Source organism: Euprymna scolopes, chromosome 13, assembly GCF_053919585.1.
Source record: "Euprymna scolopes isolate OS-2025 chromosome 13, ASM5391958v1, whole genome shotgun sequence".
Lineage (NCBI taxonomy): Eukaryota > Metazoa > Mollusca > Cephalopoda > Sepiida > Sepiolidae > Euprymna > Euprymna scolopes.
The window spans coordinates 131,450,963-131,466,611 of record NC_136494.1 but is presented as its reverse complement, the minus strand read 5'-3'; the positions used below and the strand labels follow the sequence as shown (position 1 = coordinate 131,466,611).

General features: G+C 33.3%; 1 protein-coding gene and 1 pseudogene across 1 annotated transcript in view; one reads left to right on the top strand and one right to left on the bottom strand.

Moving 5' to 3' along the window:
• The window catches only part of LOC145292193 (cilia- and flagella-associated protein 65-like), a 2,765,874-nt gene that overhangs the window by 839,207 nt on the left and 1,911,018 nt on the right, over nt 1-15,649 (top strand). The gene's annotated exons all lie outside the window — the stretch shown is intronic.
• On the bottom strand, nt 6,921-7,047 carry LOC145292466 (U2 spliceosomal RNA; annotated as a pseudogene).

Here is a 15,649-nt window from a genome sequence, read left to right as displayed (position 1 = left end):
ACTGTCTTAATGTCCATCTTGGTCAAATAGTCTGTGACAAGGTTGGAGTTGTGGACTGGTACGTTCATGCAAATCTTCTGCATCTTCAGTTCCTCATGAATAATTGTGTATACAGTTCCCATACTGACATCAAACTGCGCACTATTTGTCTCTATAAACACACGACGATCCTTATTCATGAAATTCTTTATTTGGCCAATCAACTCTGGTATTTTGACTTTATTCCTTACACACATCTCATCATGCCTCACAGAGTCTCTCCCTTTTAATAGTTAATGCCATTCAAAACTGATGTTCGATTCATGCAAGATGGTCCAAAAGCAGTTTGAAGCATTCCATATGTTTCTTTGGCATCTTTCCTAGTTTAAAACAGATTTTTATTGCATATCGTTTTTCTAAAGTGTTCTTACATCCAAATTTCATTTTTTTTTTTAAATAATTAGGCTTTAGTTGGGTGTATTCCAATTCGTGCTGTAGCTGTTCATTTGAGTCTGAAATCATAAAAATTGGCCAGTCATCTCATAAGATGTATAGCAATAACATAATTTTCAAGAGTCTACAACAATTGTAAAAGCCTGTACAAAAGAAAAGTCTGGAAACTTATTGAAACACCTTTTAAGGTTACTTTGCTGATAGAAATTGAACAACATGAAACAAGCACATCACTGACTTACCTCGAACTAAATTTAAGATTTATTTTTCAATCTTCATAGATCTACTTAATGAGAGTATAGTATTGCGTTTGAATGTTTAACAATATTATTATTCATATTATGTGCTGTTGAACGATAGTTCGATCCATTGTTTGAAAGCAAAAGCATCATTTGTCAAATGGTAAAACTTTTATTGGTGAATACATTAAGTTGTCAATGGCACAATCCTGTTATTTATATAAAGACATTACTTGTAAAATAATAAACCATTGATCAATTATTTTCTCCTATCATTACATTGTTTGCAAAGGATTTGTAGTGTTTGCACACTGTCTCCCATTTGTGACTGTAATTTTCAGATGTCAATGATATGATTATTTTTTTGTTTTTAGTTTACTTTTTAACTCTTCTTTACTTCAAAAAAAGCATATTGGCACTTGGACATAAGGGCTACTGATTGGGACCATATTTATAGGGACACTCTGTAGGGAGTTGAGAAGCGAGATGTCTGTTCACATTACACTGAAATTTCTGTATGTTAGTACAATCAAGGAAGGAGAAGACTGAAAGGGAATTTCAATGTTTAGCAGTTCAAGGGAAGAAACTATTCAAGTAGAAGACTTTCTGACATATATGGAGCAATACAGTGAAGGAATTGGATTTTGTGTTTGTCAAGAGTGTGCTATGAGTTCGTCAGAGCACATTCCATGAAAGTACTTGTTAAACAGGCACAGGGATGCAACATTGTGGTGATGGGACAGTGGTCGGAGCTTGGCCAATAGTATGGGGCTTATTATATTGGAGACTCTTTTTTAAAACTTTGTGAGAGACTAGTGGTAAATGCACCAACTCAGATGTGACAACAATACTCGATGCATGAGCAAATGGTGTCTTTGTAAAAATATGGGATACTCACATGTGTGAATAATTTTCCAACATAGTAGAGGGAACCCAACTTCTTTGCAGCAGCCTTGGCAATGCTCTTAATGTATTTGTTCCAATTTATGTTGCCTGTGAATATAAAGCTGAGGAGTTTGAAGGATGATCTCCCAGGTAGGTTGTTATTTGTTATGGCAATCGATTGTTCAGATGGTTTTTTTTGTAATTGTTAAAGGAAAGAAGCTTAGTTTTAATAGCATTAAATCTTACCATCCATTTCCAACCCCATTCCACTATAGACTGAAAGTCGTTTTGAGATGGCAATCATATGGCCTTGTTGCTTCTAATGTCTGCTCTTGTTTTTTGCTTAAAATGAAGCGGATTTATAAATTTGTCAAGAGAATGTACTCATCGTTATTTTTATTGTATTGTTGCAATATTTCGGCTACCATACTTTCCAATTTTTAGCAATGTTTCTAAGCTTGCTGAAATATGCGAATTATAGTTAATCCAATTGTAAAATATGTTTATTATTTGGATCATTCGATCCACTACATTTATTTAGGCTGTTATTTTCATTACATTTCGACTGATGAAACCTTTGACCTTCTTTTTGAACTTAAGATCTTATACAGAATTTCGAATTGAACTTTTTAAGATGAGGGTAGATTGTTTGTCTTTCATAGACATAATTCGAATAGAAGATTAGCAAGGTTGAAAGGATGCACATGAAGAAAATAAGAGGCTACATCAGCCGAAACGTTATTAGAATGATATTAAAAAATGTGAATAGTAGTCAGAATAATCCAAATTACCAATATCTAAAAAATCCCGAACCATGTATATCCAGATTTATGTGAACCAATTGTTAATGACATTTGAAATATTGATAGAAAATCGAAATAAAACCAATGATGATAACATTATTCTTTCTTTATCTAAAAAATGAGAATTTCACTTGAATATAAATTCTTATTTGATGAAGAAATCAAGAATAAAATGATGCATATCGATTCTATTAATCAACTTAAACATGACAAATTGTTTATACAAAAATGCAACTTGTATATTGAGCTTATTACAGAACCAACTGGGCACCCGGCGTTGCCCAGTCGTACAATACACTTGAACATGATATTTTAATTTATGCAGATTGCATATGCATTATTATACAATAAATCCTCTGTTGAATATTATTTATTACGAGGAATAATATGCTTAGTGGACTAATTTGCAAAAAAAAAAAAAAAAAATTTTAAATAAAAATAATGATAATGTCGTTTATCAAATTCCATCTGTGTTTGTTTACAATATTACGTCAGCTGATATTTGGGTTAGACGCTAAATGCCCTTGAAAAGTCTCTTCTGATTAATGTTTAGTTTTAAAATATGCAAATAAAGAAAGGATTTGCAGCAATTTTAAATGGTACCTCTTCTTTTATCATAAATTGAATGCATTAATAAGAAAAATTAAAATAGTGAGGTATACCCAGGCTTCAACAGGGGATAATTCGATCTGTAGTCAAATGCTCTACCACTGAGTTATATGTCCAGATGACAATAATTCTGGGGGGGTTTTTAAGAAGAAATGATTTGCTCAGATTTTATTATCTCCTGTGGCCAGTGTAACGTACAATATTTCCCGATAAAAATTCTTTCATATCTGTAAGAAAAAAAGACTACTTTTTAAGATCTGCTTTTTTTTTTCTTTTTTTTTTTTTTTTTCGATTTACGATACTTATTGGATGAATTTCTGTACAAAACATATCTAAGAACACTGCCAGACATATAAATTAGCTTTGTTGGAAATTTGCAAAAGATAGGCTCGGTCGTTTTGGAACCTATGAAGAAGGAATTTACACACACACACACACACACACACACACAAAGTGACTAGAGATAGAGATGAATAATTATGTAATAGGACAGAGTAATTTTCTAACTCAAATTAATGTTAAATTCATTGCATGTAGTTTTGTATTATTACACGAAGTTGTTATATAAAGAGAAGGTAATAGAGGTATGTTATCTTCAAGATAAAATGACTCTAGAATCTAGCAAACTTTACTGGGAGTAAAACTATAATTATCTTATGACAACAAGGACTTACCTATGGAACAGTGGTAGCATTTTATTTCCTTTTAAGTCTTATACAGATCAATGTAGATTCATAAATACACACCCAGGACAGTTGGGTAATCCTAATGTGTGGCAAATATCTCCAGGTTTTCTCGGTTTCGCAATTTAGTGTTATCTATTTATTTCTATCAAGGAATCATTTACTGGACAGACTTTCATTTTGAATTGGAAGGGTTTATTTGGAGGTGGTCGATCAATTTAATTGATCATTTTAATAATTATTATTTGGCAAGTTATGAAAATATCATTTGAGGTGAACTTTGTAATATATTTTCTTTGTTTTGAAATATATATGCTGTTACATATCTGTTTTCAATAATTTGATTTAACGACACAAAAGAAGATCGATTTTATCAATATAAACTTGATTTTGAATTTAGTTTTATAAGATAGCTACTAGTTTTATTAGAGTTCAAATTAGAACAGTCTTTACGATTTGCAACAATTTCGTATTCCAAAAGAATACATGAAAAGTTTCTTCTTTATATATCTTTTTTTATGCTCCAAACATTTTGATCTGTTATTTAGTCAGAAAGCAGTTTAATTAAAATGAGAAAAAAACCTATGACAGAAGATAAGATTTGTCTGGCTCAAAGAAAGTTATGTTTAAAAATGCTTTTTTTTCTATTTCTTTTGTAGTCTAATCAGTAACGGAAAACAATTGATATGTTCTGAATGCTGACATTTAATGAAAAATAAAGTTGTTAAACGTGTTTCTTTTATTATAAACAAAATAGAAATTAAACAGGCAAAAAATGATTTCAAAACATTCATTGAAGAAAGATCATAAGACGACAGATCACAGCATAATAGTAAGAAAAAAAGACAACTTTTTTCTTTTTAATTCATGAAATGCTGTCAGATTTAATGTCTTTCAGATTTGTAATTACAAGATTTAGTCAAAGTTGAGGAGGAATTGAAAACAAACTCTCTTGGAGGAAGTTGTGTTTTTAATTTTTTTGTTTATTTTACATTTTAGCCATTTCCCAACATAATCTTTTTGATCTGTTGTACTGTTGTCATGCGGAAACACACTCCATTGACCTTTCGGGTTCAATCACCAGTTCGAAGTAAGATGACATAAAAGAAAATAATGGCTTTTTGTTACTAGTGAATAAAGTCTTCTTCTGCACCAAATAAAAGAGATTTTTTGTTCTATATTTTTATGAGGAGCCTGTTGGCTTTATTGATATGGAAGGCAATGCCAGCATCAGCTTTTATGAGAGGCTGAACCACAAAAGGAATTGGAAGATCTCGTATATATTTACAGATATTTAAAAAAAATATAGGATATAATGAATCTACTTTTCTCTATTGCTGGAAGTTGAGAGAGGATAATCAATTCCTGTGCAAGAAGGATAAAACAATAGAGAAGAAAATCAGAATGTGGAGAATGTGTATTAGGTTGTCAAAAAGTGTTATTACTTTGGTGATACCATTGGAGCAAAAAGTGGAGCAGGTGCTAGAGTAATTACAAGAGTTGGGAGCGGATGGAGTAAGTTTAAGGAACACCAGTCATTACTAACCAGCAGAGTGATACTATTGTTAGCCAAGGGAAGAGTCTATCATGCATTTGTAGACAATTAGATTATATAGAAATGAAACTTGGCCAGTGAGGTTTGAAAACATGCATTGGCATTGCATGAAGAAAAATAATGATATTATGCACATGGGGTTAAAAGGGGCAGCTTCTGTGGTAGAAAGAAAAGTTTATGCCGTGAATTTCCTCCCAGATTACTCAAATTATGTAACAGTAATTGGTAGGCAGGATTCAAATTAAATATGGAAGAAAATAGAATTTTAAGCAAGAAAGCAGCAGATATATTTTGCTAATGATTACTCTTTAACATTTGAGGCCATACACATCAAAACATACATTTTATATTTGTGTTGTGGTGCCCACCTTACGGTAACAATTCATTTTTCTGTTTACTTAAAAGATCGGGAGAACATGCCGCTTGATGTTATATACACTTAGCAATCAGACTGACGTGTAACCACTCTCTTATATCTGTTGTATTTGCCTTTCTTTTCAATATATTTTGTTTCCATTAAATATCGAGTTGTCTTTGTTTCTGACTCTTACCAGTCCACAACAGTTTGTTAGAAATTAATGATGAACTTGCTCACTTTGTAAATCATGATATACCTACTATGGTGACAAAGTTTGCAGTAGTATTACTTGAATAGAATAGTTGCATTCTAAACTGAAATTAACACTGAGGTCATTTTTATTTTTCGTTCCAATCCAGTGTGTTCTATTTTTGGGAGCTGATTTCCCCACATTAAAAATGTATTTATTAAGAATAATATTTTAGAACCTATTTAATTATAGGACGTGTTCTGAGAAGGAAAAGTGAAGAGGAATGTTGTCAAGACAACAATCATAGTGTTTTATTCTGTTACCACATTTCATCTATTTTGTCATAGGTCAGTGAAGCACAAATCTGTTTAGACTGAGACCGTTTTATTTTGTTCTAATCCAGTGTGTTTTGTTTTAGAGAGTTGGATGTTCTCCCCATTAAAAATAGACCTTGTGTAACTCTGCCCTCGTAGGGAGGAAAGTATATCGGAACAGAAACAATAGTGAGCTCTCTGTTTATATTTTTGATTCCCAAAACAAATTCCAGAATATGTATCTGGTTCTGTGTTTTCTTGGTGATCAGTTTTAATGAAAATATTAAAATGTTATGCAACTTTATTTTTGTTATTTTAGCCTCCATCAGACTTCATCTCTCTTATTGATATACTAGGACTTCAGCCTGACTTTGCATAGACTCTATGTACTGTTCATAACTTCATGTGCATATGTATATATATATATTATCAAGTTTGACTCATGTCCAGGTAACCTACATCTAAAATTTCAAGTGTTTAGACCCAAAATTGGCAGAGGAGTTTGGGTAGAGTCTGCAAAGGTCAACTCTTTCAATGTTGACCTCTTGGCAGCCAATTTTTGCCCAACAAGGCCAATAGCCATTAGTTGCATGCTCTCGTGTAATAAACGAATGCGTGAATGTAGGATTGACATGAAATTCTTAAAGATAAACTAAAATGACCGAAAAATGGGCTGAAATGACTTAAACAAATAAAAAATAAATGACTTGGAATGACTTTAATGAACTTAAGGATGAATTGAATGATCTTAAGAATGACTTGAATACTTAAAAAAAATAACTGGAATCCTTCAAAAACAACTTGAATGATCTGGAGAATGACTTGAATGGCTTTGAGACTGACTGGTTGTAAAGTGGGTGATCATTTTACATTAAATTAATTCAGAAAAGTTATCCCCTACTTTATATCACAATAAGTACAGCATGTAGTAAGAACAGATACTACACTTTGATCTTGGCCAAAAGGCCAAGAAAAGGGTATTTATTTGCTCCTCCACCGAGCAAATTAGCCACAAGGCCGATTTTTAATGTGAGGAGTGAAGGGGAAATGGATAGTGACAATTGGTATGAAGGGTTGCCCCTACATTGACCAAGGTCTTATATGTGGGGTTGCCCCCACATATGGTCTTTGCTGGCAGTATCTGTCCCGGCAGATACTACACTTTGATCTTGGCCAAAAGGCCAAGAAAAGCTTGAAAAGCTAAGAACAGCATCTATTAACAGCAGACCTTTGATCTTAACCAAAAATGCCAAGCACAAAAGTGTTACGGCCGGACCGACAGAGTGACTTATAGAGTCACTTGCACGCGACTAAAAACTGATTAAAAAGCTTGCTATATGTTTGAATACCCTTTATGTAAAATTTCAAATGTTTAGATCCAAAATTGGCTGAATAGTTTGTTGGAGACCGCAAAGGTAAAATCTTTTGAACTTTTGCCCCTTAACAACTAAATTTTTGGCAAAAAACGATTAGAAAGCTTTTTTGTAAAATTTCAAATGTTTAGACCAAAAATTGGCTGAGAGGTCATTTTTTTTTAAACTTTGACCCCAATTTTGACCCCTTAACATTGTTTTAGGCTCAAATCAAATGAAAAAGTTTGATCCACGTCCAAAGAACCTACGTCTAAAATTTCAAGTGTTTAGACCAAAAATTGGCGGAAGAGTTTGGCACTTTTCAAAGGTCAATTCGTTGAACTTTGACCCCTTGACATCCAAATTTCTGTCCGAAAACCAATTAAAAAGATTTTCCCAAATCTCAATACCCCTTATGTCAAATCTCGAGTCTCTAGACTGAAAATTAACAGAGTAATTTGGTAGGGAAATGTACACACACAGACACATGCAAACAGACAATTTCACTTTTATAGCTATATAAATTAGCAAAAAGAAATAATAGTTGCTTTCTTACCTATTCTAAAACGCTATATTTACTTTTTACTCTTACCTATATTATATTTCCCTGTCTGTCCATTTAATATTTTCTAAGAAACTATTTTATTTTGTATGAAATGTTGTTATGATAAAAAAAACCAAAAAACTTAACTTAAAGGAACAAAGCGTCATAGACGTCCAAAGAGTAACAATAAAAAAAAACAACCAAATGATTCTAATGAACAAACATCCTAAACTTCAACACCCAATCCTCCTACTGAAATAAAAATCTGATATCTAATAGAAAAAGTAGAAGTTTATATACTAAACCCTTTGCGATGTCACAACTGCAATGAATTTGACCATCATAAAGACAGATGCACTAGACCACCAACATGTAAAAACTGTGGTGAAATTGAACACATTAATTGCGAAAGGCCATTAAAATGTGCAAGCTGTAAACAAAATCATGCAACTGACTCCAAAGAATTGGAAGAAAAAAAAAAATAACTACAATCAAACACACCCAAAATCTAAAAGCGATAAAATTGAGAGCACATCAGACTCCTCAACATATGCAAATATGGCTAAAATGACACAAATAACTCGATTTCAAGACAAGAAGAGGCACAAAACAATCTGATTGAATTGACAAAAGAATTAAGATTACTAGTAGAAAGATTAAAGGAAAGTTTAACTAGGATATCTAATTGGAACCTAAAGGATAATTCTTAATCCCAGAATGATGAAACTGAAAATCCTACAAACCAAACAAAAACAACAAACTTACCCAGTACTACTATCAAACCCAAAGAATCTTTCACCCACCAAAACAAACCCCTTAAGAAAAATCAACGTAACAAACAGAAAACAGAAATGGTGCTGTGTGAAGACAAAAACAAATTCAAACTAATCAAAACAAAGAACCAAGAAAGATGCCTAAGACAGAGAAAATCAAGAAGCCCAAATAAAAACAAACCTAAAAACCTAGAGATTGAAAAATCTCGCCAACGCGCCCAATCTAGATCTAAGCCAGAAATAACACTAAATGAAGTGCCAAATCAAAAACCTAAAATATTACAAAAAATGGAAAGTGGATGAACATTCAGAAGCACCTACAAGACATTCCCAGAAGCAAAAAAGATAATAGAAGCACCAAAATATGCAGAAGAATATTAATAAAAGTACAACAAATACAATCACACGAGATTCTAAAGTTGATTCTGTAGAAGAATAAAAGCAAACCTCAACGAACTACAACTGCTAATAAAAAAACTTGAACCCAGCCATTATCTGTTTACAAGAAAATTTTTCTCTAAGATGACCAAAAAAATAAACATTAAAAAATATTACTTCCCCATTATCCTTGAAAGTCTAAGCTCTAACCATGAAGATAAAATTCCCAACTGGAACCTAAACAAAGCGAATTGGGAAAAATTTAAAACAATCTGTTCCATAGAAATAGCTTCCAACCCAAACATCGATAACGAAGATCAAATCTCTCTCTTAACTAGAACAATAACTTCCATAGCAGAGAAATGCATCCCAAAATATACCATAAACACTAAACACAACTATCCCTGGTTCAATGAAAAATGCAAAAAAGCAATACAATTGCACAAAGCTGCCCTATGCAAATGTACACATAACATCAGAAAACTTGAATTCCTTCAAAATATGCAGGGCCAAAGTGCGGCAAATCATCAAACAATCAAAACGTTCCTCATGAAGAGAATTTATATCCAAGATTAACATTAAAACAAAAACTGTATGGAACATAATTAGAAAGATCCCTAGAAAAAAATAAACAAACACCCCTTTCAACCATCTATCAAACAGCTATGGAAAAATAACCGACCCTAAAGAAATAGCTAACACATTTGTGCAAAATTTCACCCCAAAGACCTCTGCAACAAACCACAACCAAAAATTCCAGAGCATCAAAAGAAAAGATGAAAAAGTAAACCCCAGCTTTCACTCCAAGATTACAGAAACATACAAATTACCTTTTACTCTGACTGAATTGTCGGATTCCCTCAGCCAATCTCACAACACTGAAGTATGACCAGACAATATACACTATTAATTCCTTAAAAAAACTGCCAGATCCTTCAAAAGAAACTTGTACTAAAAATTTTCAACAACTTTTGGTCCAGTGAGAACATATCTAGCCTCTGGAAACAAGCCAATATCATTGCAATACCCAGAACTGGGAAAGACTTGTCTAATCCCTCCAACTACAGATCTATTTTCCTAACCAGTTGTCTCTGTAAGACTTTAGAGAGAATGGTCAACAACAGATTAACATGGATACTTGAAACTAACAATTTACTGACAGATTTTCAATTAAGCTGCAGAAAAGGACGTAGCATCATAGATAATCTAGTCCATTTTGAAGCACTTATCAGAAATGCCTTCATTAGAAAAGAACATCTAACTGCGATTTTCTTTGATCCCGAGAAAGCATTTGACACTACATGGAAATATGGTATAATGCGAGATCTATATAACACTGGCCTCAAAGGCAAACTACACATTAAAAATTTCTTATCTAACCACTTCTTCAAAGTTATACGTGGAAAACTCTTTCTGAGCTCTACGTGCAGAAAATGGGCGTCCCACAAGGAAGTGTACTGTTAGCCACATTGTTCAACATTTAAATGAATAGTATAACAAAAACTTTAAACACTGGAGTAGACCCGTTCTATATATTGGCGATTTTCTAATCTGTTACAGATCAAAACACATATACACCATAGAATGTCAAGCGCAACAATCTCTCAATAAAATCAGTGAGTGGGTCAACGAAAATGGTTTCAAATTCTCACTAACTAAAACCAAATTCATACACGTTTTCCAGCATCTGGATCCCTCTCTTAAACTCAATAATACAGAAATACCAGTAGTTGAAGAACATAAATTCTTAGGCATCGTCTTTGACAAAAAAACAATCTACAAACCACACATAAAATATCTGAGAGTCTTTATGTGAGATTTGCAGTTTAGTTAAAATATCCGAGAGTCAAATGCAATAAATGAATTTAACTAATGAGAGTAACTGCAAATATTAACTGGGGAGCAGACTGATAAGTTCTAATAAAACTCTACAGAATATTAATCTGATCAAAACTAGACTATGACTGTTTTGTCTCTGGAACAGCTAGGAAATCCTATTTAAAAACATTAGAAACCATCTATAATCAAAGAATCTGACTGACATTGGGCGCTTATAGCATCTCTCCAGTAAACAGTTTATATGCAGAGGCCTATGAATGTCCATTCCACCTAAAGTGGAAAAATTAGCACTACGATATTATATCAAACTTTTCTCAAATCCTACAAACCTAACTTGCAGTTGTGTCTTCCAACCTGGATATCAAACTTTTTTCAGCAGAAAAAAAAATAACGTAAAAATTTTTGGATTAAAAATGGAACATTCACCAGAAAACTGTGAGACAAAAACAACATACATAAATTGAAATTTCCTCGTTGGTTGCTAAAACAACCTAGAATCATTCTAAACCTATCAAAATACTCAAAATCTAACACACACCCCACAATATACATTGACCACCTAAACGATATATTAGAGCAACATCCACATTGGACACACATATATACTGACAGCTCTAAAGACAAGTATAAAGTCAGAAGTGCAGCCATCATATTCCCAAAACGCCTACCAGACAATACATCAATCTTCAGTGTTGAAGCCACAGCCATAGATTCAGCCTTAGACCTTATCCTTGAACTCAACTATAACAAATACATCATAATCTCAGACTCACTATCAGTGTTAACGTCACTAAAAAAACAAAAATCTAAACAATCTCATACAAAAACTCAACATAATTACCAAAAGCAACGACATAATCTTCTGCTAGATACCCAGCCATGTCGGACTAACAGGAAACGAAAAAGTAGATACAGCAGCAAAACAATCACTCAAAATGAATTCAAGCAACACAAAAGTACCCTACACTGACTACAAACTGCTAATTAATAACTTTATTATATCCAAATGATAAAAGTTATGGAACTCATGCAAAAACAACAAACTTTACCAAATCAAACCCATCCTTAAAGAATGGGCAGAAGTTAAAATCTCCAACAGACAAAATGACAAAAACAGAATTAAAACAGCAAGTCTCCAAATAGGACATACCACTGCCACCCATTTATATCTACTAAAAAGCGAAAAAGTATCAAGCTGTATCCCATGTCAAGAACCCTACACAGCGAAATATATTCTAACCAACTGCATAGATTTTAATCAAACACAAATAAAATACTACCAAGAAAACAATCTGAAAGACATTTTTGACAAAATTGATCCCCAAAACATCTTAGAATTTCTAAAAGAAACAAAGTTGTACAACAAAATATAGTTGAAAATAAAAAACATTTAAAAAAAAAAAACGCAGTATATAACTAGTACTCATAAAAAAAGCATTATTTCTACTTAAGTTTTGATACCAACAAAATCTGGAAAAATAACAAATAATAAATAAACAAAATAAAACCAATTCTTTAGCATTAAATAACCCAAAGGGATTGATGTGCGTGTAAAATAAACCAACTAAACTAAACTTTGCTCAGCACTGAAATCTTTATTAATTTCACAGTATCGTTTAGTTGTAATTGGCTTTTTTGAGACGTGAAACCGACATTTTATAAAGGGATGATGCTGAGAATTACATGCTTAGAATAAAACGTATGGAATGATATGACTTTAAGAACATACTATGAGAAACATTTATACTTTTTACTTTCTTTTTAATGAGAAAGCACAGAGAAAAATGTGTTTAGTATGTATGTCTTTGTTGTAATCTAAGGATTAGGATTAAAAGAGAAAACAATCAGGAAATACTTAACAAATATTAAGGATAGAAAAGAAGCTTTACTAAATCAAAACAAAAATGAAATTATTTATTTATGTATATATTTATTTAAGAAAAATAAACGATTTGAGAATATTTAGTAGGACGACCTCAGGAGTAAACGTTGTATTATGGTGATTGAAGATTCTAGCTAGAAAAATGTTACACAAATATTAGGCACAGTGACAAGAATAACCATAGAATTCCCTTCCCACAGTATGAGTAAAGAAACTATTGGAGTAAAAGGCTTTTCGCCATCTCAACAGTAAAGGGGTAAGATTTTGCTGCTGCTAAGGAGTTTGAATGATAAGCTCTCGGATAGTTATTTGCCATGGCAATCAAAAGTTGAGAAGTTGTTTTGAAATTGTTAAAGGAAAGAAGCTTAGTCTTAGTAGCATTAAATGTAACCATCCATTTACGGCCTCATTCTACAGCCAGGTCGTTTTCTAGTGATTATTTAAGGCACACTGCCACTTAGATGAAAGAGGATACTATTTAAGACTAAAGCTACAAGAACATTATGTAGAGAGTTGAGCAATAAGGTGTTTTAACATTACACTCCAAGATGGAAGCAATGTGGAGGGCCACAGCAAAAAGAAAGATTAGAGTATGGGCATCTTGGAGGTTTTTATCAGGGGAAAGAAGGTGCATTCACTCGACTACTAAGAAACTAAATTAAACAAGGGCTTACCTTCAGAGTTCTGGGGCCCGACAGGACTTGGAAGCGAGCCCCCCATGCTCAATACAGTAAGGAAAGCAGGAACCCAGGATAGAATTCCAAAGTGTAGCAATTCGTGGGAAGTAACTATTAGAATAGAAGGTTTTCCTGCATCTAGGGATCTCTGCAATTTTGGGGTGGGACTTTGCTGCTTATCGAGTTAATCAGGGTGGATTTACGTTGAGGGAGTACAAATGCTTCCAGTTTGTCAAAGCACATTCCATTAAAATACTTGTAAAATAGACACAGGGATACAACATTTCAGTGATGGGACAGGAGTTGGAGTTTGGCTGATAATGTGCGACCTACGATCTTGGAAACTCTGTTTTGGACCCTATATTAAATCAAAAGACTAGTAGCAGATGCACCAATCTAGATGTGGCAAAAATATTCCATGCATGAGTGAATAGTTGCTTTGTAGAGATATAAGATTCTGTCAGGTATAAGTAATTTTATAGCAGGGTAGAGAGAGTGTGTCTACGATTACCTTGTATTTATTAGTTTATGTTTATAGGTAAGTGGGTGTCTGAATAAAGATAATATCTTATGATGTCTGCACTCTTGCTTTTTTCCAAACGTGAAGTTGTCCCCCCCCTCCTTTTATTAAGTTAAAATTAGTGCTCAAGAAGAAAGTTTGAAATATTCAACTAAGACATAAACAAATGAAATAGAGTACCATGATTAGAGTAATGTAAGCACACACAAATACGAGGGGTGTTCCAAAAATAATGCCACCTATTTTTTAATCCGCCTGAATGGATCAGATGAGATTGCATTGTTATGATGATTGAACTTATGCATTTATTACCTGAAAATTTCATCTCTCTGTTGCAGATATTGACGATGTGAGACTCTAAGAAAGCAACTCCTGTCATGGGCGTGTGTTAGAAGCAGAGATGCATCATTGAATTCCCTCATGCCAAAAACAGTGAATCAGCCAATATTCACCAGCACGTGTTGAATGTTTACGAAGCTGATGCAGTTGATATCAGCACAGTTAGAAGATGGGTTTGTCAATTTCAGAGTGGTGACAGAGATGTGAGTTAGAAGGCGTGCTCAAGACTTTTACAACCTAGGCATCAAAAGAGGCTGGCAAAAGTGCATTATGAATAGTGGTGACTATGTAGAAAAATAAATTCTGGAGTACAAAACGTTGTTCATTTTAATGGTACCACTCCCATTTTTGTAAATTTTTAACGTTTTAGTTTTTGAGTTAAAAAATAGGAGGCCTTACTTTTCAAACGACCCTCGTTGTTAAGTCAGTCATTTGGTAGTCAGTGAAGCAGATGCTAGTGCGATTGTACGAGGCAGGGGTGAATGGAGTCAATTCAGGGAACTACTGTCATTACTAAGTAGCAGCTGTTGCTACTATTAACCAACAGAAGAATTTATTAAGCAAGTGTGATGATATATAAAACTGAAAGTGAGAGTTGAAGACATGTGGTGTATGTAGATGTAGAACAGTTGAGGTAGCAAGTTCTGTTCACAAGGTAAGTCCAAACAGAACATAAGATGAAGTGGAAAGATCAGACTTGAGAGGAAGGGGTGGGGGCGAATAAAAACCTGGCCAGATAAGTCAGTTTGAAAGTTAATTTCTAAAATCTGTCCAACACATGCAAACATGTAAAATGGACGTTCAATCGAATATAATGATAATGATGATTTTAGAGTCGGCATTTTTGTTCTTCTGAAGTATTATAACGTTGTCCGGAAACACACATGTTGTAGCCTTAGTTGTAAAATAGACAAAGAATAGAAAAGAACTTCAACTTGCTTTTTCTTTGTTACAGCGACATTTATTTCCTCATTGTTACGATCGTGACGTCACCCACGTGATCACGCTCTCGGACATCATCCACACATCTAACGTCTTCTTTCTCCGTTTTACCGGTGACGTCATTTCGCATAAATTTGCATATAGCCGTCCGCGCTATATTACAGTATTAACCTTTTAAAAGTGAGAGTTCTGTATTTAACCTTTCTAATCAAAAGATGGTGCCGGTATAATCCCGTTTCCTTCTTAACATTTTTCTTCTTTTAACACTGTGAGTTTTTACCTGAATTTGTATTTTCATGTTTGTTTTGATAAGTATTTTATTTAATCTCATGAAT